Source organism: Carettochelys insculpta, chromosome 12 (assembly GCF_033958435.1).
Source record: "Carettochelys insculpta isolate YL-2023 chromosome 12, ASM3395843v1, whole genome shotgun sequence".
Classification (NCBI taxonomy): Eukaryota; Metazoa; Chordata; order Testudines; family Carettochelyidae; genus Carettochelys; species Carettochelys insculpta.
The window spans coordinates 13,465,998-13,488,606 of record NC_134148.1 but is presented as its reverse complement, the minus strand read 5'-3'; positions in this window follow the sequence as shown (position 1 = coordinate 13,488,606).

The window sequence follows — 22,609 nt, the reverse complement described above, 5'->3', positions numbered from 1 at the left end:
TGGATATGAGTAAACAGTGTGCCCCTGTAGCCAAGAAAGCTAACGGCATACTGGGGTGCATTAGGAGGAGCATTTTGAGCAGATCTAGAGAAGTATTATTTTTCCACCTGGTATGCTGGTAAAGCTACCGTGGAAGCACATATTAGTAAACCATGTGAGAGGGGTACATCACACCAAGATGATTTAATTCTCAGCATTTCATTAGGTTGATAATAAATATTCCAATACTACAACATCCAATTGCTATACGTAATACATTTCATAATCTAGCTTCTTGGTAGGACAAAAACTAAAGCTAACCACCATGTCACTGAGTTAATGTGGGAGGTCTATTTATCAGCTTTCCTGGGGGGAGTAAACAAAATCTTTAACACAGTTTTGGCAGTGTTTCAAGGACACAGAAGGGGATGAGGAAATAAAAATTCTTCTACTAAGTCATTCACCGTCAAAAGAGTGCATGGGTTCAAGCAAGATTTCACTGGCAAGTTTTATGCTACACATACAATAGAGAATTGTTATACTCTTCTATCAGCATCCATTGGGTGTCTTATCTGAACTTCTGTGGCCTAAAATAGGTAGGGATCTTTAGTACTTCCTGCTACTGATCAGGACAGACCTGACACAAAAGCAACTTCACGGTATTTTAGTGTTTCTGCTGCCAGATGCCAACCAATCAACGTTGAAATAGCACACGGCATGTATAGACGCGACGCATGCTATTTTGACATTGTGCCGGCTACTTCGAAGTAGCCAGCTAATGTAGACGCACCCAGTAGGGTGTGTGCAGACACTCTACTTCGAAGTTGCTTACTTCGCAGTTGTACTTCGAAGTTATTTTTGTAGTGTAGACACAGCCTCAGAGAACAACATGGCTTGGTTGTGGTTTCAGTTGTACAGTAGATAAGCCCTGAAGCCTAAAGGACAGATCCTCACTTTCCAGTGTACCCTGTGGACAGAGTTGAGGTGACAACTTAATTAGCAAATATCTTGGAAAATGAATAATCATAGTTTCTACTGATGACTGGTAAGAGAAGTACTAATGATCAGCCTGATTGCTCCAAAACTACCTGAAGGAAAGCAAAGGCATGGAGGAGGTAGGTAGCCCTCAGTGGGGAAAGAACAGGTGAAGAACTATTTAGAAAAGCTGGACATACACAAATCCATGGAGCCAGATCTAATGCATCCACGGTTCTGAGGGAGTGGGCTGAAGTGACTGCAGAGCCATTGGCTATATTCTTTGAAAACTCCTGGCAGTCAGGGGAGATTCTGGATGTCTGGAAAAAGGCAAATATAGTGTCCATTTTTAAAAAAAGGAAGAAGAAGAATCTGGGGAACTACAGACTTGTCAGCCTCACCTTAAGTCCTGGGAAAAATCGTGGAGGGGATCCTCAAGGAATTCATTTTGAAGCTCTTGTAAGAGATGAAAGTGATCAGGAATAGTTAACATGGATTCACCAAAGGCAAATCATTCCTAACCAACCTGATTGCCTTCTGTGATGAAGTAACTGGCTCTCTGGCTATGGGAAAGGTGATGGATTTGATACCTAAACTCTAGCAAAGCTTTTGGTACAGTCTCTCACAGTATTCTTGCCTGCAAGTTAAAGAAGTGTGGATTGGATAAATGGACCATAAGGAGGATAGAAAGCTGGTTAGATCTTTGGGCTCAATGGGTTATGATCAACAGCTCAACATCTGGTTGACGATCCGTGTCAAGCAGAGTCTCTAAACAGTCTGTCCTGGGGCTGGTTTTGTTCAACATTTTCATTAACGACCTGGACAAGGGAATTGATTGCACCCTCAGCAAGTTCATGGGTGACACTAGGCTAGAGGGAGAAGTAGATACATTGGAGGGTAGGGGTAGGGTCCATAGAGACCTGTACAAAGTGGAGGACAGGGCCAAGAGAAATCTGATGAGGTTTAACAAGAAGAAGTGCAGAGTTCTGCACTTAGGACTTAAGGATCTCAAACAGTGCTACAGATTGGAGACCAACTGGCTAAGCAGTAGTTCTGCAGAAAAGGACCTGGGGCATTATAATAACATAAGAATGGCCATTACTGGGTTAGACCAAAGGTCCATCTAGTCCAGCATCCCATCTGCCAACAGTGGCCAGTGCCAGGCGCCCCAGAGGGGGTGGACTGAAGACAATGATCAAGCGACTTGTCTCCTGACATCCATTGCCAGCCTCTGACAAACAGAGGCCAGGGACACCATTCCTACCCCCGGCTAATAGCCTTTTATGGACCTAACCTCCATGCATTTATCTAGCTCTTCTTTGAACTCTCTTATGGTCCTAGCCTTCACAGCCTCCTCTGGCAAGCAGTTCCACAGGTTGACTCTGCGCTGTGTGAAAAATAACTTTCTTTTATTAGTTTTAAACCTGCTACCCATTAATTTCTCCTTCTGGAGGCCCCTTCTTCCCAAAAATTTTCGGGAAAAAGGGGCCTCTGGAAGAAGGACTTCCTTCCGGAAGCCACCCCGGGGCTGTGCTTCTACACAGCATTTTGGAGTCCGGAAGAATGGTCTTCCAGACTCCAAATCATATGACATTATGCTAATGAGGCATGGGGAATTTGCATCCGTGCCTCATTAACATCTTTCACTCCATGTATTAGGATAACACTTCCGAAGGAAGTGGCCTGTGTAGAAACGGTCATGATGATTTGTAACAAAATATGGCAGAGTGGAGAATGGCCAACAACTTGGACTCAGTCACTAATTATAATGCTTCCTAAAAAAGAAAACCTACAGTTATGTGAAAATTACAGGACCATCAGCTTAATTAGCCACCCTAGTAAGGTGATGCTGAAAATCATATTGAACAGACTAACACCTCAGGCTGAGAAGATTATTTCCGAAGAACAAGCCAGTTTTCGATCAGGCAGGAGTACCACTGAACAGATTTTCAACTTATCTGTACTCTGTCAGAAATATAATTTACATCATCAAGACCTGTACTACGTTTTTATTGATTTTAAAAAGGCCTTTGACAGAGTTTGGCACGCAGCACTGTGGGCAACAATGAAGCAATTTAACATCACCAGCAAAATCATTGACACAATTAAAAATTTATATGAAAAGGCCGGTAGTGCAGTACTATTCAGTGGTACCATTGGTGCCTGGTTCCGTAGCATTGTAGGAGTACGATAGGGCTGCATACCATCTCCTACCCTTTTCAACATCTTTCTGGAACGTATCATGATAGATGGTCTAGATGACCACACTGGAACCATAAGCATTGGTGGTCAATCTATAACCAACTTATGCTTCGCAGATGACGTTGGACTGGCAGGGAGTGAAAAAGAATTAGATAGCCTTGTTAAATACCTACATAAAACTTCAACAAAATATGGCATGGAAATAAACGCAGAAAAGACAAAACTCATGACCAACAATCCTAAGGACGTATCTGCACAAATACCCATAAAACAACAGAATTGGAAGAAGTAAAACAATTTAAATACTTAGGGTCGATCATCTCTGATGCAGGTACAAACCCAGAACTACTCACCAGAATAGCAATAACAACCGCAGCAGTGACAAAATTAAAACCAATATGGAAAGACAAAAACATATCTCTAAAGTCAAAAGTAAGGCTCATGCAAGCTGTTGTACACTCCATCTTTTTATATGCTTGTGAGACCTGGACTCTGACAGCAGAACTAGAGCGTAAGATCAAAGCCCTTGAAATGAGGCTATATCGCAAGCTTCTTAACATCCCCTACATGGCACATATGAGTAATGAAGAGGTCAGAAACATCATCAACTCAGCAATAGGACCTCAGTACAACCTACTATCCAGAGTGAAAAAGAGCAAATTAAGATGGTATGGACACGTAACGAGATCATCAGGCCTGTCTAAGACCATACTGCAAGGTACAGTCAACAGCCAAAGGAGACATGGCAGACAGGAAAAGCAATGGATAGACAATATTAAAGAATGGACAGGGATGAGCTTTGCTGCAACTCAAGAATTGGCATATGACCACCAAAGATGGAGAGACACTATAAAGAATGTTGTCATGAAGGCGCCCCAATGACCTCGGTCAAGGGACTGATGATGATAATGATGATGAGTTCTTATATTATGGGAATAAGTAAATAACTTTTTTTTATTCACCCTCTCCACACCACTCGTGATTTTATATACCTCTATCATACCCCCCACCCCGTCTCCTCTTTTCTAAAATGAAAAGTCCTGGTCTCTTTAACCTCTCCTCATATGGGACCCATTCCAAAACCCTAATCGTTTTAGTTGCCCATTTCTGAACCTTTTCTAATGCCAAAAATATCTTTTCTGAGGTGAGGAGACCACATCTGTATGCAGTATTCAAGATGTGGGCATACCATAGTTTTATAAAGGGGCAGTAAAATATTCTTTGTTTTATTTTCTATCCCTTTTTAAATAATTCCTAACATCCTGTTTGCTTTTTTGACTGCTGCTGCACACTGCATGGATGTTTTCAGGGCATCTCTTTTCTGATTAGTTGTAGCTAAATTAGCCCCCATTATATTGTATGTATACTTGGGGTTGTTTTCTCCAGTGTGCATTACTTTACACTTATCCACGTTAAATTTCATTTGCCATTTTGTTCCCAATCACTCAGTTTGGTGAGATCTTTCTGAAGTTCTTCACAGTCTGCTTTCATCTTGACTATTTTGAACAGTTTAGTATCGTCTGCAAACTTTACCGCCTCACTACTTACCCCTTTCTCGAGATCATTTATGAATAAATTGAATAGGATTGGCCCTAGGACTCACCCTTGGGGAACAACACTTGTTACCTTTCTCCATACAGAAAATTTACCATTTATTCCTACTCTTTGTTTCCTGTCTTTTAACCAGTTCTCAATCCATGAAAGGATCTTTCCTCTTATCGTATGACAACCTAATTTACATAAGAGCCGTTGGTGAAGGACTTTGTCAAAGGCTTTCTGGAAATCTACATATAATATATCTAATGGATCCCCCTTGTCTGCATGTTTGTTAACCTCTTCAAAAAATTCTAATAGATTAGTAAGACATGATTTTCCTTTACAGAAACCACGTTGACTTTTGCCCAACAAATTATGTTCTTCTATGTGTCTGACAATTTTATTCTTTACTATTGTTTCAACTAATTTGCCTGGTACTGACATTAGACTTACCAGTTTGTAATTGCCAGGGTCACCTCTCAAGCCCTTTTTAACTATTGGTGTTATGTTAGCTGTCTTCCAGTCCTTTGGTATAGAATATGATTTAAAGGATAGTTTACACATGACAGTTAATAATTCCACAATTTCACATCTGAGCTTTTTCTCAGAACCCTTGGGTGAATGCATCTTGTCCTGGTGATTTGTTACTGTTAAGTTTTTCCGTTTGTTCCAAAACTCCTCTAAATGACACTTCAGTCTGGGACAGTTCCTCAGATTCATCACCCACAAAGGACGGTGCAGGTTTGGGAATCTCTCTAACATCCTCAGCTGTGAAGACTGAAGCAAAGAAATCATTTAGTGTCTCCACAATGCCTTTATCATCCTTGATTGCTCCTTTTGTATCTCAATTGTTTAGGGCCCTCACTGGTTGTTTAGCAGGCTTCCTGCTTCTATATACTTAAAAAACATTTTGGTATTACTGGTTTGAGTTTTTGGCTAGCTGTTCCCCAAAATCTTTTTTGGCTTTTCTTATTACATTTTTACACTTAATTTGGCAGTCAAAACAAAAAAGCAGTCCAGTAGCACTTTAAAGACTAACAAAATAATTCAGTAGGTGATGAGCTGTTGTGGGACATACCTAATAAAGCTCATCACCTAATAAATTATTTTGTTAGTCTTTAAAAGTGCTGCTGGACTGCTTTTTTGTTTTGATAGTATATAGACTACCATGGCTATCTCTCTGTTACTATTTCAGTTGGCAGTGTTTATCCTCCTTCCTATGTACCTCACTAGAGCTGCGTCTACACGTGCACGCTACTTCGAAGTAGCGGCACCAACTTCGAAATAGCGCCCGTCGCGTCTACACGAGTCGGGCGCTATTTCGAAGTTAACTTCGACGTTAGGCAGCGAGACGTCGAAGTCGCTAACCTCATGAGGAGATAGGAATAGCGCCCTACTTCGACGTTCAACGTCGAAGTAGGGACCGTGTAGACGATCCGCGTCCCGCAACGTCGAAATTGCTGGGTCCTCCATGGCGGCCATCAGCTGGGGGGTTGAGAGATGCTCTCTCTCCAGCCCCTGCGGGGCTCTATGGTCACCGTGGGCAGCAGCCCTTAGCCCAGGGCTTCTGGCTGCTTCTGCGGCAGCTGGGGATCTATGCTGCAGGCACAGGGTCTGCAACCAGTTGTCAGCTCTGTGTATCTTGTGTTGTTTAGTGCAACTGTGTCTGGGAGGGGCCCTTTAAGGGAGCGGCTGGCTGTTGAGTCCGCCCTGTGACCCTGTCTGCAGCTGTGCCTGGCATCCCTATTTCGATGTGTGCTACTTTGACGTGTAGACGTTCCCTCGCTGCGCCTATTTCGATGTTGGGCTGAGCAACGTCGAAGTTGAACATCGACGTTGCTGGCCCTGGAGGACGTGTAGACGTTATTCATCGAAATAGACTATTTCGATGTTGGCTGCACGTGTAGACGTAGCCTAGGACTGGACTTCCACTTTTTAAAAGATGACTTTTTTATCTCTCATTGCTTCTTTCACATGGTTGTTAAGCCGTGGTGGCTCTTTTTTAGGTCTCTTACTATGTTTTTTTAATTTGGGTTATGCATTTAAGTTGGGCCTCTGTTATGATGTTCTTGAAAAGTTTCCATGTAGCTTGCAGAGATTTTACACTAGGCACTGTACCATTTAATTTCTGTTTGACTAACCTCATTTTTGAGTAATTCCCCTTTTTGAAATTAAATGCCAGAGTGTTGGACTGCTGAGGTGTTCTTCCCATCACAGGAGTGTTATTATATTATGATCACTATTCCCCAGTGGTCCTGTAATAGTTACCTCCTGGACCAGATCCTGTGCACCACTCAGTACTAAATCGAGAATTGCTTCTCCCCTGAGGGGTTCCTGTACTAGCTGCTCCAAGAAGCAGTCATTTAAGGCATCGAGAAATTTCATCTCTGCATCTCATCCTGAGGTGACATGCACCCAGTCAGTATGAGGATAATTGAAATCCCCTATTATTACTGAGTTTTTTATTTTGATAGCTTCTCTAATCTCCCTTAGCGTTGCAATGTCACTATCACTGTCCTGGTCAGGTGGTTGATAATATATCCCTACTGTTATATTCTTACTAGGGAATGAAATTATTATCCATAGTGATTCTATGGAACATTTTGATTCATTTAACATTTTTACTTCATTTGATTCTACATTATTTTTCACATACAGTGCCCCTCCACCACTCGCATGGCCTATTCTGTCCTTCAGATATATTTTATATCTCAGTATGATTGTGTCCCACTGATCGTCCTCATTTCACCATGTTTCTGTGATGCCTATTATGCTAATCTCCTCGTTTAATATGAGCTACTCTAGTTCACACATCTTATTAGTTAGACTCCTAGCATTTCTGTAGAAGCACTTTAAGAAATTGCCTCTTCTTGTGTGCCCTTCCCTGACGTATGAGATTCTTTTATATGTGAGTGTTTCTTATCCGATCTGGCACATATTATATCATCTCCCCTCCTCTCTTTCTGAATAAAACCTAGAGAATCTCTATCGATGGACTCTCCCCTAGGAGAAGTCTCCTTCATATGCTCCTCCACACCAATCGGCTTTCCGCCATCTCTTAGTTTAAAAACTTGTCTATGATCTTTTTAATGTTTAGTATCAGCAGTCTGGATACACCGTGGTTCAGGTGGAGCCCATCCTTCCTGTATAGGCTCCCCTTATCCCAAAAGTGTCCCCAGTCCCTAATAAAACTAAACTCCTCCTCCCTAAACCATTGTCTCATCCACGCATTGAAACTCTGAAGTTCTGCCTGCCTACCTGGCCCTGCATATGCAACAGGCAGCATTTCTGAGAATGCCACTGTAGAGGTCCTGGATTTCAATCTCTTTCCTAGGAGCCTAAATTTGGCCTCCAGAACATCTCTCCTACCCCTCCCTACATCATTGGTATCCACATGTACCACGACCACTGGCTCATCCCCAGCACTACACATAAGTCTATCTAGATGCCTCGAGAGATCCACAACCTTCACACCAGGCAGGCAAGTCACCATACAGTTTTCCCAGTCATCACAAAGCCAACGATCTATGTTTCTAATGATTGAATCACCCACCACTAACACCTGCCTCTTTCTAACAACTGGTGTTCCCTCCCCCAGAGAGGTATCCTCAGTGCAAGAGGATACCATAACATCCTTTGGAAGGAGGGTCCCAACTGTGGGATGATTTCCCTCTGCTTCCATTGACTGCTGTCTTCCCCTGAGCTTTTCATACCCCTTAACAGTGCTGAAGCTGTCAGACTGCGGATGGGACAGTACTACAGTGTCCTGGAAAGCCTCATCAACAAATCTCTCTGCTTCCCTTAGCTCCTCCAATTCAGCCAGCCTGGCCTCCAAAGCCTGAACTCAGTCTTGGAGGGTCAGGAGCTCCTTGCACCAGGTGCGCACATACTCCACCCACCCACAGGGCAGGTAATCATATCTGTTACACTCTATGCAATAATAGGATAGCCGCCACTCTGCTAAGAACATGAGAACGGCCATACTGGGTCAGACCAAAGGTCCATCCAGCCCAGTATCCTGTCTGCCGACAGTGGCCAGTGCCAGGTGCCCCAGAGGAGGTGAACCTCTGGGTTTCTGCCTGCATTTTCTCCTAAGAATAAATTTGATCATATCTGGGGCTTTTATTTAAATGTTTGGGATATAGTTTTATAAAGTTTTACATCTAAAGGTGATCAGAAGTAATTAGCATCCTCTAAGTGCTAATTAGCACTCTAAACTCCTCTCTCAAAACTCCTTCCTGTTAGCAAACACCCTGTTCATAAGCGTTTATAGTGGATGCAAAGATGAATATAAGTCAACAATGTGCTCTTGTAGCCAAGAAGGCTAACAGCATATTGGGCTGTGTTTGTAGAATTGCCAGCAGATCTAGGGGAGTGATTATTCCATTTTATTTGACACTGGTGAGGCCACATTTGGAATACTGTGTCTGGTTCTGGGCCCCCATTACAAAAAGGAGGTGGATGCATTGGAAAGAGTCCAATGGAGGGCAACAAAAATGACTAGGGAGCTGGAGCACATAACTTATGAGGAGACATTGGATTGATGAGATGGTCCATTTTTGTCCAATATTTAAGCCATCTTGCAGGTGCCCTTTCTTTTTTTAAAAAAAGGACAAGTTGCCCCATGTTTTCTGTCTCTTCCTTCCCAACAATAGTGGTGGATCCTACTGCTAGCTGGATCCTTGCTCGCCAGCCAGCCACCCAACAGCACTGAAACGGAGTGATGGGGGGACAAATGGCTGATAATGGGGGTGTGGAAGGCTGGTGGGTGGGCAAAGCTGCAGTATGCATGTCAGGTTGCTCCCCACTGCTGGGAACTTGCAGGGTCTGGTCACAAACATGCTGGAAATAGCTTCCTCTCTGCCACTCCAGTTCTTAGGTGAGGGGCAGAGAAGCTTCCCTATGCTAGCGCTGTGTGAGGCTTTGGCACATGCACCCCAGGCCAGAGGGTCTTGAGCTTTCCACAGCCAGAGGCAGTGGAGGAAGGAAGGAGCCTGACTGCCAGGTTGTTGGTGAACTGAAGGATCTGATTAGGGACTGGTTCTCCACACAGCGCCAGGAGTGGTTTGCATTCCATGGGGAGAGACGTGGAGGAACTGTGGGGCTGGTGGGGTTGAATGGACACAGCTGGGAGAGGACAGTGAGAGGAGAAGAACGTGAAGAGCCAATGGATGGGCAGCAGATGTGACACATAAGCAGCCACTACCTGCCTGCAGCCACCAGTCACCATGGCAAGCAGCCAATGCTGGCTGGAAGTGAGCTGGGGGAAGCCTGCTGGCCAAGAACTGGCATGCACTAGGGACCAGCAGGAGGAGAAACTTACCCTATATACTGCAGCTTTGCCCAACCACCAGCTTTTCACATGCACCCCCAACATCAGCCATTGGCTCTCCCTACTTACTGCTGGTGGGTGGTTGGCTGGCGAGCAAGGATTCAGCCAGCAGTAGGACCCACCAATACTGATGGGGAGGAAGAGACAAAAATATAGTCCACCTGCAGGAATATTTAAATCCTGGATTGCCCCCTTAATAATGGGACATCTGGTCACCCAATCCTGCACCCACTGAGAACCGCAGTAAAGCCAGTGTGGTTCCATACACACAAACATTTGTCCTTGCACAGCAGCTTCAAGGATCAGGGCCTCAGCACGGCTACTGCTCTGGGTGGGAGTATGTAAGCCATTTGACAGTCTCTTAGCAGAGACTAACATCTATTGTCTAACTCTGATTCTGACAACTGAAATCTGACTCAGATGGCTTTATTGTCATATTTTACGGCAAGCTGTTCTCATTTAGCTTTACACAAAGTACTTGCTATGACTATAATGAACAGAGACTGCTGACAATAATGTGCAGAGAATGTAAGCAAAGTTTCCACAGTCATCCCTTCCAGCTCCACTCAGAGGCTAGTCAGCACAGGTGTCTGTTTTCCAAGATCCCACTTTAAAATGGACACGTGTGAGTGTGAGAGGGCTATTGTGACGATTTGGCATGCGGCAGCACCCCTCTAGGCAGTGCGGGCCAATACCGCTCGCCCTCTGGGTCGGGCTGACCCTGGGCCGGGTCCACATTAAGGGCCAGCTGGAGGCAAGCGAGCAACGTGAGGGCCCCACCCACAGTCCAGGGCAGGGCAGCAGTCACACAAGCTGTTTGGAAGCCCCAGCCCTTGGCTCAGGGCAGGGCAGTGGTCCAACAGACAGTTGGGGATCCTGGCCCTTGCCTCAGGGCGGGGCTGCAGGTAAGTGTGCAGTTTGGGGAGGCCAGCCATCAAGTACACAGTTTGGAAGCCCAGCCCTTGGTTCAGGGTGGGGCTGCAGGTGAGTAGACAGTATGGGGAGTCCAGCCCTCAGTTCAGGGTGGGGCAGCAGTCACGATGCTTTCCCCTAACCGGAGGTGGCTTTAGAGAGGTGAGGGGTGACCCCCCCAGGGAGGGGGGTAGGGGGTCGCAGGCCCTCCCACTCCACTGCAACCTGGCCTGGGGCCCTGCAGTTCGCTCACACCCGAGTTTGGCAATGGGGATCCAGACCACAATGCACCGCCATTGGCTCAGGGGGAGTGTTCCCCAGGTCACTTCCTACCTCTATCTCCATAGGCACGGGGTCCCGGTCGGCCTGGTCTGCTGGTCCCAGCTGGTAGGTCTCATCCAGGTAGTCTGCCCTCGGTGGCTCCAGCCAGTTGGACATCTCGATGTCATTGGGATAGTCCACTGGTGGCAGGACTGTGGGCTCCAGACGGTCGGAGGCCTCTGCACTGCGGGCGTCTGGCAGAACTCTGGGGCCTTGTCCTTCTCTGGCCCTGGGTAACTAGCCCCGAGCACTCTCTCTGGTCCTGGCAGGGCCTCTGGGGAGGGGGCCCTCCACCGGCGCCAGGACCCAGGTAGATCCGGGAGGTCAGGGTAGTAGCCCACTGGCAGCCTTTTCTGTGGCTGCCCAGGCTGGTCTGGGCGGCTGGGGGGTAGCTCTGGCTGACAGACTGGGTGGTGGTGGGCCCCCTGCCCCTGGTACCCAGGAGCCTGGTCAGCCGCCTCCTCCCTGCTTGGCGGCCCAGCCTTTAATGGGCTTCGAGCCCTGCCCTGGCCCTTCTGGCTCTAGGCGCCACCCTCTGAGCGGCAGGGCACAGGTGTTCTGGCTCTGGGCCTGCCCACCAGGGCCTCTGAGCGGCCTCCTCCACCTCTGAGTCTGGGGGAGGCCACAGCACCTCACTACAGCTATTAGAAAGGAAAAGAGGATCAACTTAAACTATATTAAGAGACAACTAAATGAAGCAATAAGCTACAGACAGAACCAGGAGCAAAGTGTCAATAGACCTCTGGGAGAATCTGCAGAATTAAAACCAGATCAGCTAGAGCAGCATGCATAAGACCAAACAGGCTGGCATGCTCTCATACGATATGCATACGACAGCTTTGAAGAACAGCGATGCGTACACCTCATTGGTGCTCTTGAGAGGAAGAAAGCAACAGCAGCAGCCACACCAACAGAGCCAGGACAATTCCCTTGCCCCCACTGTGAATGCCCATGCCGTTCAAAGCTTGGACTCCTCAGTCACATGCAAGTCCATAACTGATGACCCTGTGCAAGCTCAAGACGTCATCATGGGACATGACGGACTACCTGCTGGCCTTGAGGCAGATAAGGAGTGGTTATGTGACCATCTCTTTTCTTATCATTGTTCTCTAGCTGTGAGAGAAGGGCTGGGTGGGAGCCTGGGGTGGGGGTCGGGGTGGGGGACAGTGGATGCAGCTTAAACAGGAATGCTTCTGGGCTGCAGATGCTTTGACAGCAAGAAGAAACAGCATAAAACTATCTTAGGTTTCCAAGGCCCTGCCACAAAGAGACAATTCATTTCTGATACAGTGCCAAAATAAAGAGTGGGGCAGAATTCCCTTTACTTTTTCCATGTGTGGGCAGGAACTACACAAGGGCCTTCAGAAGGGTGAGATGAAGATCAGACAGCTGGCAGAGGAGAAGCGAGCCCATAGAAAGGACAGCAAGGACCTGCTAGACGCCCACTACATATGCAGCAGATGTAGCAACGACTGTCACTCTTGTGTGGGCCTCCACAGTCACAGTCAACGCTGCAAATGACAATTTTAAATGGAGTTAGGAAGGGTGCGATCCATAGTCTGTGCAGACTGAAGGATGCCTTGGGCAGAATAAATTTTGTTATGTGTACCAAGACATGTGCAGATGTACACCACCAACAGAAACACATGCTGCCCACACCGGGCAGCTGTGGGAGCTCTGCCAATTAGCTTGATGGCACCTGAATCCTCTGGGTGGCTGCCCAAGTGCTCAGCTCACAAGGAAAACTGGGATGAAGGAAAGGAATACCTGTCCTGCTGCAGCAAACCACTTATTCAGTTTCTAACTTCAAGGTAGCTTGTACCTTCCTGCAGACTTACATATCCCACCTCTCTGCAGGGAAACAGCTGCCTGCTGTCAAAAAGGTTGGTGAGCTCTCTTACAAGGAACACCTGCGGGACCTCTCAGCCTCTCTAGCAGTACACATATGGGGGCTTAGAGTGTTCGGACAGGAATTTAAACCTTTACTCTCCAGAAACTATGTGTGGATCTTTTATCCTGTTAACAGCAATACTCTGAAGCACGTAGCTGACCTGATATAAATTTCTAAAATACTCGTAGTCCTTCTGCAGGAACTTTGCAGAAATCACTGACATCTCTCAGCAGCACATGTGGAAATCCCCTGTGGGATCCTACTAACAACAGAATATTGGCCATGTCTACACTAGCCAAAAACGTCAAAATTGCCTTGCAAATGGCCATTTTGAAGTTTACTAATGAAGCGCTGAAATACATATTCAGCACCTCATTAGCATGCGGGCGGCCGCGGCACTTTGAAATTGATGCGGCTCGCTGCCGCACGGCTCGTCCAGATGGGGCTCCTTTTCGAAAGGACCCCGGCTACTTAGAAGTCCCCTTATTCCTATGAGCAGGTGGGAATAAGGGGACTTCGAAGTTGCCGGGGTCCTTTCAAAAAGGAGCCCCTTCTGGCTGAGCCGCGTGGCGGCGAGTTGCATCTATTTCAAAGTGCTGCAGCCACCCGCATGCTAATGAGGCTCTGAATATGTATTTCAGCGCTTCATTAGTAAACTTCAAAATGGCCATTTGCATGGCCATTTCGAAGTTTTTGGCTAGTATAGACGCGGCCATTGGGAATAGAGAATTCTAACCTGATGGCATTTTATAGTATCTTAGTGCAAGCACAAATGACTGTGCAAAATAGTCCTTGCCCAGAGGCTGTGGCTATCACCCTGAAAGTGACTTTATTTGTGATATGTTGCATCTGTATGAATGCTGTATAAGCATACGCCATTATGTTGGAATGAAGTCTGGATACTGTATGTGAAGCAACAAAGGTTTATTACAACCAGTTGGGGGGTGATTCTGAACTTGGCTGAGTTTCATAATGCACTGACAGGTACCAAGTTATGATTGGTTATATAGAGAGCTGATAGTCAGAGGAAAGAATAGAAGCAAACAATAAGGAAATGAGCATAATCAATGAGCAATCCAGAAGAATTAAATGATCTGGGAGTTACATAGAGTTTTCATGTGCAGTTTACAGAACATTTTATCTATAAACAAGTCCTTTGAAGAGTGCAGTCCTCAACATGGATGTATAAAATGGTGATATCTTGTCTGTGGCACACTGATGTGTAAAGCAGTGATGTCTCGTCTGGCATCCTGATGCAATCTTCTCATGGACATGATCCTTCATGTTATCTCTACAGAATCAAAGCAAGTGGACAATGAAGAATCAAAGCAGAAGTTAGTGTAAGAATCATGTCAGTTACCCTTAACTATAGTCCAGTTCCCCTCCCCGCAGGGTCTCTTCCTGGAATGTGGCTGCCGAGGGACTTGCTTACCAGACTCCATTTTGGAACAGTGGTCCTTAGCAAGTATCATGGCCTACTTCAGAATTTTATCCTATAGTCCCTCCTCTAACCTAAGGGTTTGTGAACCCGCTGGGTTACATATATCAATTTTAGTATTGTTGGTTTGTTTTGTAAGTGTCTGTACAGCACTAATATCAGTAGGAATGTCAAGATGGACACTTCCCACATGACTTGACAAAATATCACCAAATTTATCGCCATGGTATCCTGGTGCCAGTAAAGGCGCTGTCCATAATTGTTGTCTTGACCTCTACTGCCTGGTTCAGTGCCCCTGAGTATTTGGATCTAGCTTGGCCCAGGGTCTCACCTACCTGTGTATACTTTAGACAGCTGATCCCAATGTGCCTTTGGGCTTCGGCCACCATCTCCTCAATCTTTGCCTGCAGGGCCACTAAACCATCCTCTAGGTACTTATTTCTGCTGTGCCATTCAGGGTCCCAAGTTAGGTTACCCATCATTGCTGGAGTACGGTGAAGCTGCGTGCCATCAATGGTCAGGGTTGCTCTGCGAGGGACTGTCATGCACACAGATGGGTACGTGGAAGGGCAGGGCTTTCCATTCAATTCAATGGAGTGGTTGGTCTGGGCAGTCAAACATCAGTAGGTACCATTCATTTGGACCAGCTTTGTGTTCATCTGTTTCCTGGTGACCATTACTTCAAACCTAGACAAGTTCGTCAAGACATTATGTGGACATGTACATAGAATCTCCTTTTCAGAATGGGTGTAACGCTCACTGGGATACAAAGTACCTCCAGCGACCTCCGAATAGGCAATACCTTCTACTTTAGTGGTGTGGCCCTTCCTCCGCACAGACAGGGAAGTTTCCATTCTGGCCTGCTGTAAGTGGGGAATGCCTAAAGCTACTAGGAGGCTGAAGATTATGCTGTGCCCCGTTCACATTGACCATTGGATTTTCATTGATTCTGTGTCCCCATTCCCGCTAGGGCGATGGGGGCTACCACCTTCAAGACAGCTGGGTGGACTCGGCTATCCAGGAGGTCTGTTACATTACCCTGGGTGGTCGTATTCTCCAGCAATCCCTTTCCACTATCTCTTTTTAATACCATTGAATAATAGATCAACTAACCTTCGGTCTCTGTAGTCTACAACTAACCTTTAGTCTATGTAGTCTGTTTTACTCAGTGAGGAGATGCTGAATTCAACAGATCCTTTAAACTATTCAGGATTAGTCGATTAGTCTGGCTGGTGTCTAGTCCTCTGTGGTCTTTGGATATTACTGCATCTGCCACCTTGATTCAATACAGTCCCTTTCCTCAGCTCATTGTGCTATGACATAGGTGTTGCTGACAGAGTTCCTAACACCAAACCAGCCTGCAATGGTATCTGCGAAGCTCCACCTTTGCCAACTGAGGTGTTCGCTAAGTTGGTTTGTTAGTCTGGTCAAATTAACGCATTGTTGGCCTACAGCCTCAGGGCAATATGCACCTTGACCTTATAGGTGTGAAACATCACCAAGGTGAGGACTGATAACACTGGTCCTATCACTACTAGCCCTGGTTCTAGGACAGAGGTTTGCTCAGGGCATGATACACACTCAGGGGGTTCTACTCTTATCCTTTGTTACTTGGCTGATGGTTTCCAGTTGAGGGCACTTCAGAGAGGGCCATCATTTAACAAGTGGTGGTCATGTCTCTGGAGTTACTTCTGTTTGGGCTTTACGCGGTGAACCCCAGCAGGAGTCAGTAGGACGTACTCGTATAGGCACCATGCTGGTGTAATTGACACATGATCTGGTGCTGGTATTGGGCTTCTGTCCTACAATATCCCACACAAACTCCAGCACTGAGGACTGTGTGTTTCCCTCACTGCCTGCGTCATTGCAATATGCAAAGTAATTATGTGTAAATGAGGGGTAACTCAAGGCTTTATAGTCTCCCTCACTGCTAGCATGCAACTGCCTCTCCGTTTAAGTAATTTGGAGCCTTGGTGCATTTACTGGAGTTACTCTTCTCCTTGTAGGACTGGAGCAGGGTTTGAGGTTGTCTTTCCTTTGGAATCGAGAGCCAGTGCAACCCATGACTCTTCCCAAGTATTTCCCTTGGGTTCCATGACTTCTGGCACCTGGCACCAGCGAGCAGCTTGACACTAGACCATTGTGGAAATGGGGAAGTTACTAGTTTCTTGGTCTGTGCATTACACATTATGCTCATGCATTCATGTATGATTGAATGTAAACCCTTTGTAATCTATTGGCTCATGTCCCAGCCACAGGTTGACCTCTACCTTGGGCCAGGACTTTGTAAGGATTAGTGTGCAAGTTCTACAAAAGCTAAGTGCTTTGTTAGTATAACAAGTAAAAGGAAGCAGTTCCGGTAGAAAGGGGTTAGCGTCTCTTTTCCAGTTCTCCCTTTCACATGGCACACTTTTCACTTTCTCAGTCATGTACCAGCAGGTGCCTCAATGGGAACAACCATATGGTTATTCATTGATCCTTCTTGAATACCTGGGGAGACTGGAGAAACATTATTAGTATTTGCAGTTGCTGGTTCAAACATCTTCAATTAATTCTGGTGCCTTCAAAATGTCCCCTTCTTTTTCCCAAGTTTAGCATAGGTGTCTGTAGTTAATAGGACCCACCTGAAATCTTACCACCATGGTTTTAGGATTCCTTTAATCTCAGGATAAAAGTGACTCATTACTAAATCCCCAACTTAAAATGCTGGTTTATCTAGGCTGAGGCTGCTGTTATCATCTTGCTTGGTTTGATTTTTCTTTTATTACAATGGAAAGAATTTACTGCTTGGAGCACCACAAGGCTGAAGCGTTTCTTTATACTAGCTTCTTCTGATTTTCTTTTGAAAGACAAAAGAAAATTTTTTTACCCCTTTTGGGGATGGCAGATTACATCTTAAAATACTCCTTTTATAAATATATTTGATGATTTTTGGGTAAAACAGAAGCATTGCATTGATTACAGACTCATTTGTTGGGCCAGATTTTAATGGCTTTTAACCTTTAAGCTGTTTTAGGATGAATTAATTAGTTAAATGAATTAAAATAGATGAGTTAAATGAATTAAAATTGATGAGGTAGTGTGCCTCAGTTTCCTTTTTATACCACCTATCAGGTTTTTAATAGTTCATACTGAAAAGCATTACTACTATAGTGACCCCTTATCATATGGGATGTTTTCAGTTACCATTTTTAACACGGCTTAAAAGTTTTTCTTTTATTAAGCAAAAAGTTTTTCTTTTATTAAGCAAAAATAATGTACATTGCACCTTCTTACAGGGTCACCCGTGTTAAGTGCATACATTCTTTTCTTAACACCTTTTGCACTCCTTTTTAACTAATCTTAAACTGCTGTGCATAGCTTACATTCCCTATTATACACCTATCTTTTAGAAACCCCTTATTTTTAGAAACCCCTTATCTTTAGCAAATTTTACTGAATTACAGAGACTTAAATTTGATTATCTCATTTAAATTTGGTTATCTCTTTGCCTGGCTTATTTACAGACACTCCTTTGGAAAAAGGGCCCATTTTTCCTGTAGAATGGCTGCGAAGAAACCAAGAATTCTTTTTCTATAACACTTCCACAATGTTTAACTGTTTAATTGCCTCCTGAATCTACAGATTTAATTTATTCTTTCCTTAAAGTTGCTTGCTTATTCCCCAAAAATGGCATTTATTATTTCAAGGCTTTGAATAATTTTGCCTGGACTTACTTATTCCTTTTCTCCTGTCACTCTTGCTCTGAACTTTAGCAAACAGTTCACTTTCTCTGTTTTCTTGTATTCAGGGTAGAACATTAGGCAGTAGGTGATTACAGGGGCCATGGCAAGGGTTTCAGCATTTATTTTTTTCAAGAACTGGCCAAATTCGGGCTATTGAAGGGGCTCTGGGTCTTAATGAGGACCCCTTCCTTTAGTAAATCTTGGATTGCTCCCTCTGTTCCTGCCTCCGCTCCTGCAGGGTAGGGATAGCCTAGGGTTAACCTTTAAGGCTGAGAGCTGTTGGCAGATGGATATTAAATCCTTCCTGTAACTTACATATTCGACTCACCAGACTTCACAGATCCCTGTGGTCCTGCTGGGCATAACACCAGGTCATTTTAAACACATTTCACTTGTTACTTATCTTTATCAAATATTTAATTTTACAGCAGAAGAGAAACTTAATCCTGTGAGCCTATTAGATTTTACACAATTTCTGTACTCTGATATTGGAAGTAGTCCATATTGGAAGGCTTCCCCTCCTTATGGATCCACCCGTAACAAACAAATAGAAAAACAAACAGAAGTTGCCCCTGACATAGAAGCCCCATACACATGATGAGGAGCACAAATCCTAGTTGCCAGATATTTAACAGTACAAAACTGAAAACAGTTCCCAGTCACAAGGGCAAGTTGTTGGATTCTGACAACAACGACTTGTTAGCAAGACAATTGATTTAAATTAAGCTCCATGATACATACACATACTCTACAGCTTGAATGCTTGTGAGAGTATACTCTATACTACAAAAGACCAAGTGAGTTGAGGAAAAAGAACTTAGACTTGGCTCAATCTAATTCTTGACCTCCCCCCCCTACCCCTCCACTCTCTGATTTGCTCACCTTGATAATCTTTTTCTGATTTGTCCTCCTTGCTTACTGTTTTTGGTTCTCTGTGTTTTAAATATTGAGTCTGTTCTGGTCTGGCTATGGCCTGAAGAAGTGGGTCTGTCCCACGAAAGCTCACCTAATAAACTATTTTGCTAGTCTTTAAAGTGCTACCTGACTGCTTTTTGTTTAGACAAACAACTTTCAGAATTGGGCAGTTTCTTTAAGGTCTTGTAGTCTAGGCATTTGTCCAGACAGCTATTCTTCACAGCCCAGATGTAGCTGCCCAGTTAGGCTTCTATTCGCTGCACTTGTTTTTACCTTCCTCCAATCTTTATAGCATAAAATCACAATTCCTTTCTGTCCCTACATTTAACCAGATCACTATAGCAAACTGAATCATAGTTAACCCATCACAGGGATCTTGCTCTGTTATATATGCTAATTGCAAAGCCACCTTAGCTTGAATTTCCAGCTTGAATTTCCTCCTTCATGTATTCTACCTCCTTTTTGTCCATATGCATGCTTTTCCCCACTTTCATTTATCTGCTTAACTTTTGCATCAGGGACTATAATCCAAGTACCAATTTTGCTACCTCAGTTTCTATTCCCAGCATTAACTTAATTTCTTCCTCTTTCTCTCTCACATCCTCCAAATACCCTGAGCAATCCAGGTAAGCAATCCAGTAGAATGGCAAATGCCATAAACATCATGTGGGCTGTGTCTACACAAAAGGCTCTTCTAGGCAAAACTGGGCTTTTGACAAGAAAACCATGGAGTGTCTAAGTGCAAAATGTACTTTGTCGACAGTTTGTCAACAAAACCCCGCACATCTGTTGGCAGCGTTATACTTTTCCCCGTTCCAGTATAATGCCTCTCTCAGCAGTGTTCTGTCAAGAAAACAGCCGTGTGGACACTCTGGGAACCTTCATAGACAGACAAGACTTCCAGTTCACCAGGGAGCCCTATTTGCAGAGCTTCCGGTCAGCTGTTCTGTCAAGAGAGGGCTGGGCAGTCTGGCTGCTCTTTCAACAGAGCGGATTGCTTTTTCAATCTGCTTTTAGGTGTAGTAGATGCAATCTGTTGACAGAAGTTTTGCTGGGAAATCCCTTCCAACAGTCACTTCTGTTGACAGAGGCTTCTTGTGTAGATGCGGCCTATGAGATTAACAGTATCTCATGGCTTATGTCTGAAAGATAACCAAGGTGGCGAGCCTATTAGAATACATGGAGGACTCAGGAGTTAGAAGGGGTTAACACTTCCTTGCTGCAGACACTTGAGAAGAGTGTTTTGCAAGAAAAATGACAGGGGCCAACAAATCTCTGCCAGTGCTTGACACCATCTCCTAATGAGCTTCTTTTAAAAGGAAATTGGGAGACTTCATCCTCAGATGGCCTATGCATGTGATTTCATGGGACTAGCTCAATTTTAAAGTATCACTGCTGTATTTTAGCCATGCAGTGACATCTAAATCAAGTTTTGCCTGTCTTGGCAATGAGTTCAAAGGTTGAATTAGTTTACTTTTTCATAGGGCATGCGGCAGATTTCTTTTAATTTGATTTTAGCTGCTGTGTGTCCATTTTCAAAGCTCCAGGATGCTGAGGGTGATAATGAGTATATCAGTTCTTTGTACCCACTTCTGATCACAGCTGGACCCTCAGTTCATGCTCTATGACTGTTGCCTCTCTGGGCTCAGCTCCTCCCACGCATGCACGTCCCCAGCCTGAAGGAGCAGCTGGAAATCGTACAAAAGAGAGTCAGGTTACCAGCTGGAGGAGGGTTCCCAGAAGAAAGAAGGTAATTTGTGACAATACTTGTTCAATGCTGAAATATGGCCCTGACTCCAGTTCCCAGAGGCCAGAACCACTCCTCCACCTTCTTGAATACAAGGTGCCCAAAAGGCCACTCAGTCCCCATGAGACCTATTGCTTTCCAGGTACTATTCACATGGGGACTAGCCAGTTTTCTAAGGATTAAAATGCAGTGAGCATAAATCTTAAAAAAAATAAAAAAAGGTGCCAGCTAGTGAATGTTTCAAAGCTACTGGAAACACAATAAGTAATAAATCGTCGATAATAGATCATAAACACGAACTGCCAGCTTTATCCAATTAAAACCAGCTACCTGCTGTCCCATGTTCGGAAAAAATTCCAAGCGAAAGTACCTAAGTTTAGCACCACTTTTACATTTGTTGGGTGATGAAACACTGCTTTGTTTGGCCTGGGAATGAAGCCAGAACCTGTTTATTTACATTCTCTTTTTGTGTAAGCTCTGTATGTGAAACAAAGGAGAACAGAGTCTAATAATGAAATACTTTTTCCTGGACAATATAAAGGCCAAAATTCTAAGGTCCTAATCCCACAAGCAGCTGTAGGCAGGCCATCTCCTGCACCTGACTGGAAGTAAGAGGAGAGGAACAGGGCCTCTGTTTGCAGCAATGAATTCAATAAATTTAACCCCTTTTTCAAGTCACAAATGATCTGCCAATGGATTTTGAGATATGCTGAAATAAATATACTCTGCAATCTCCGTAAGACTGATTTCTGAGCATATTTCAGCCTGTGGTTTTCTTGTCATTAGTACTTCCTTAACTACCTGCCCTTACAGCATTGAAGAAATGCCCTTGATTCTCCCTGAGTTATGACAAACAGCAATGCTCCTGACAGGTGTGAATCAGTTCCACCTACTGCAAATAAGAAATCGTGCTGTCCCAGGGGATGGCAATGGGATTGGCAGACATGCACGTAACATTAATCACTGTCATTGAATATACGTGAGTAAATCAACTTGTACTTCACCTGCACCCCGGTGGAAATCACAGGGACTCTACCTGAGAGAGTAGGTTGGCAAGCAGCTAGGTGAGTCATTGTGAAGAGAGAGGGATCTTTTGAAGTGAAGCAATTACCTGCTGAGGGGGGCTTTTTCTTTTTTCTGGACAGAGCAGAGAGAGAGAGAGAAGGAGATAGCGATGTTTCATTCTGAGCAGGCCTTAATGAATCCAGTAAATATTCAGGCTACAGCACAACCTGGCCATACAGATATGTAAGTAGAAAGGAAATGTTTAGTCAGATGTGACCAGGTTATTTTTTAAGAACATAAGAACGGCCATACTGGGTCAGACCAAAGGTCCATCCAACCCAGTATCCTGTCTGCCGACAGTGGCCAATGCCAGGTGCCCCAGAGAAGGAGAACAGAAGACAATGATCAAGTGATTTATCTCCTGCCATCCATCTCCTGCCCTTGTACTGAAGGCTAGGGCACCATACTTTATCCCTGGCTAATAGCCATTTATGGACATAACCTGCAAAAATTTATCGAGCTCTTTTTTAAACCCTAATAGGCTACGTCTACACGTGCAGCCAACATCGAAATAGTCTATTTCGATGAATAACGTCTACACGTCCTCCAGGGCCGGCAACGTCGATGTTCA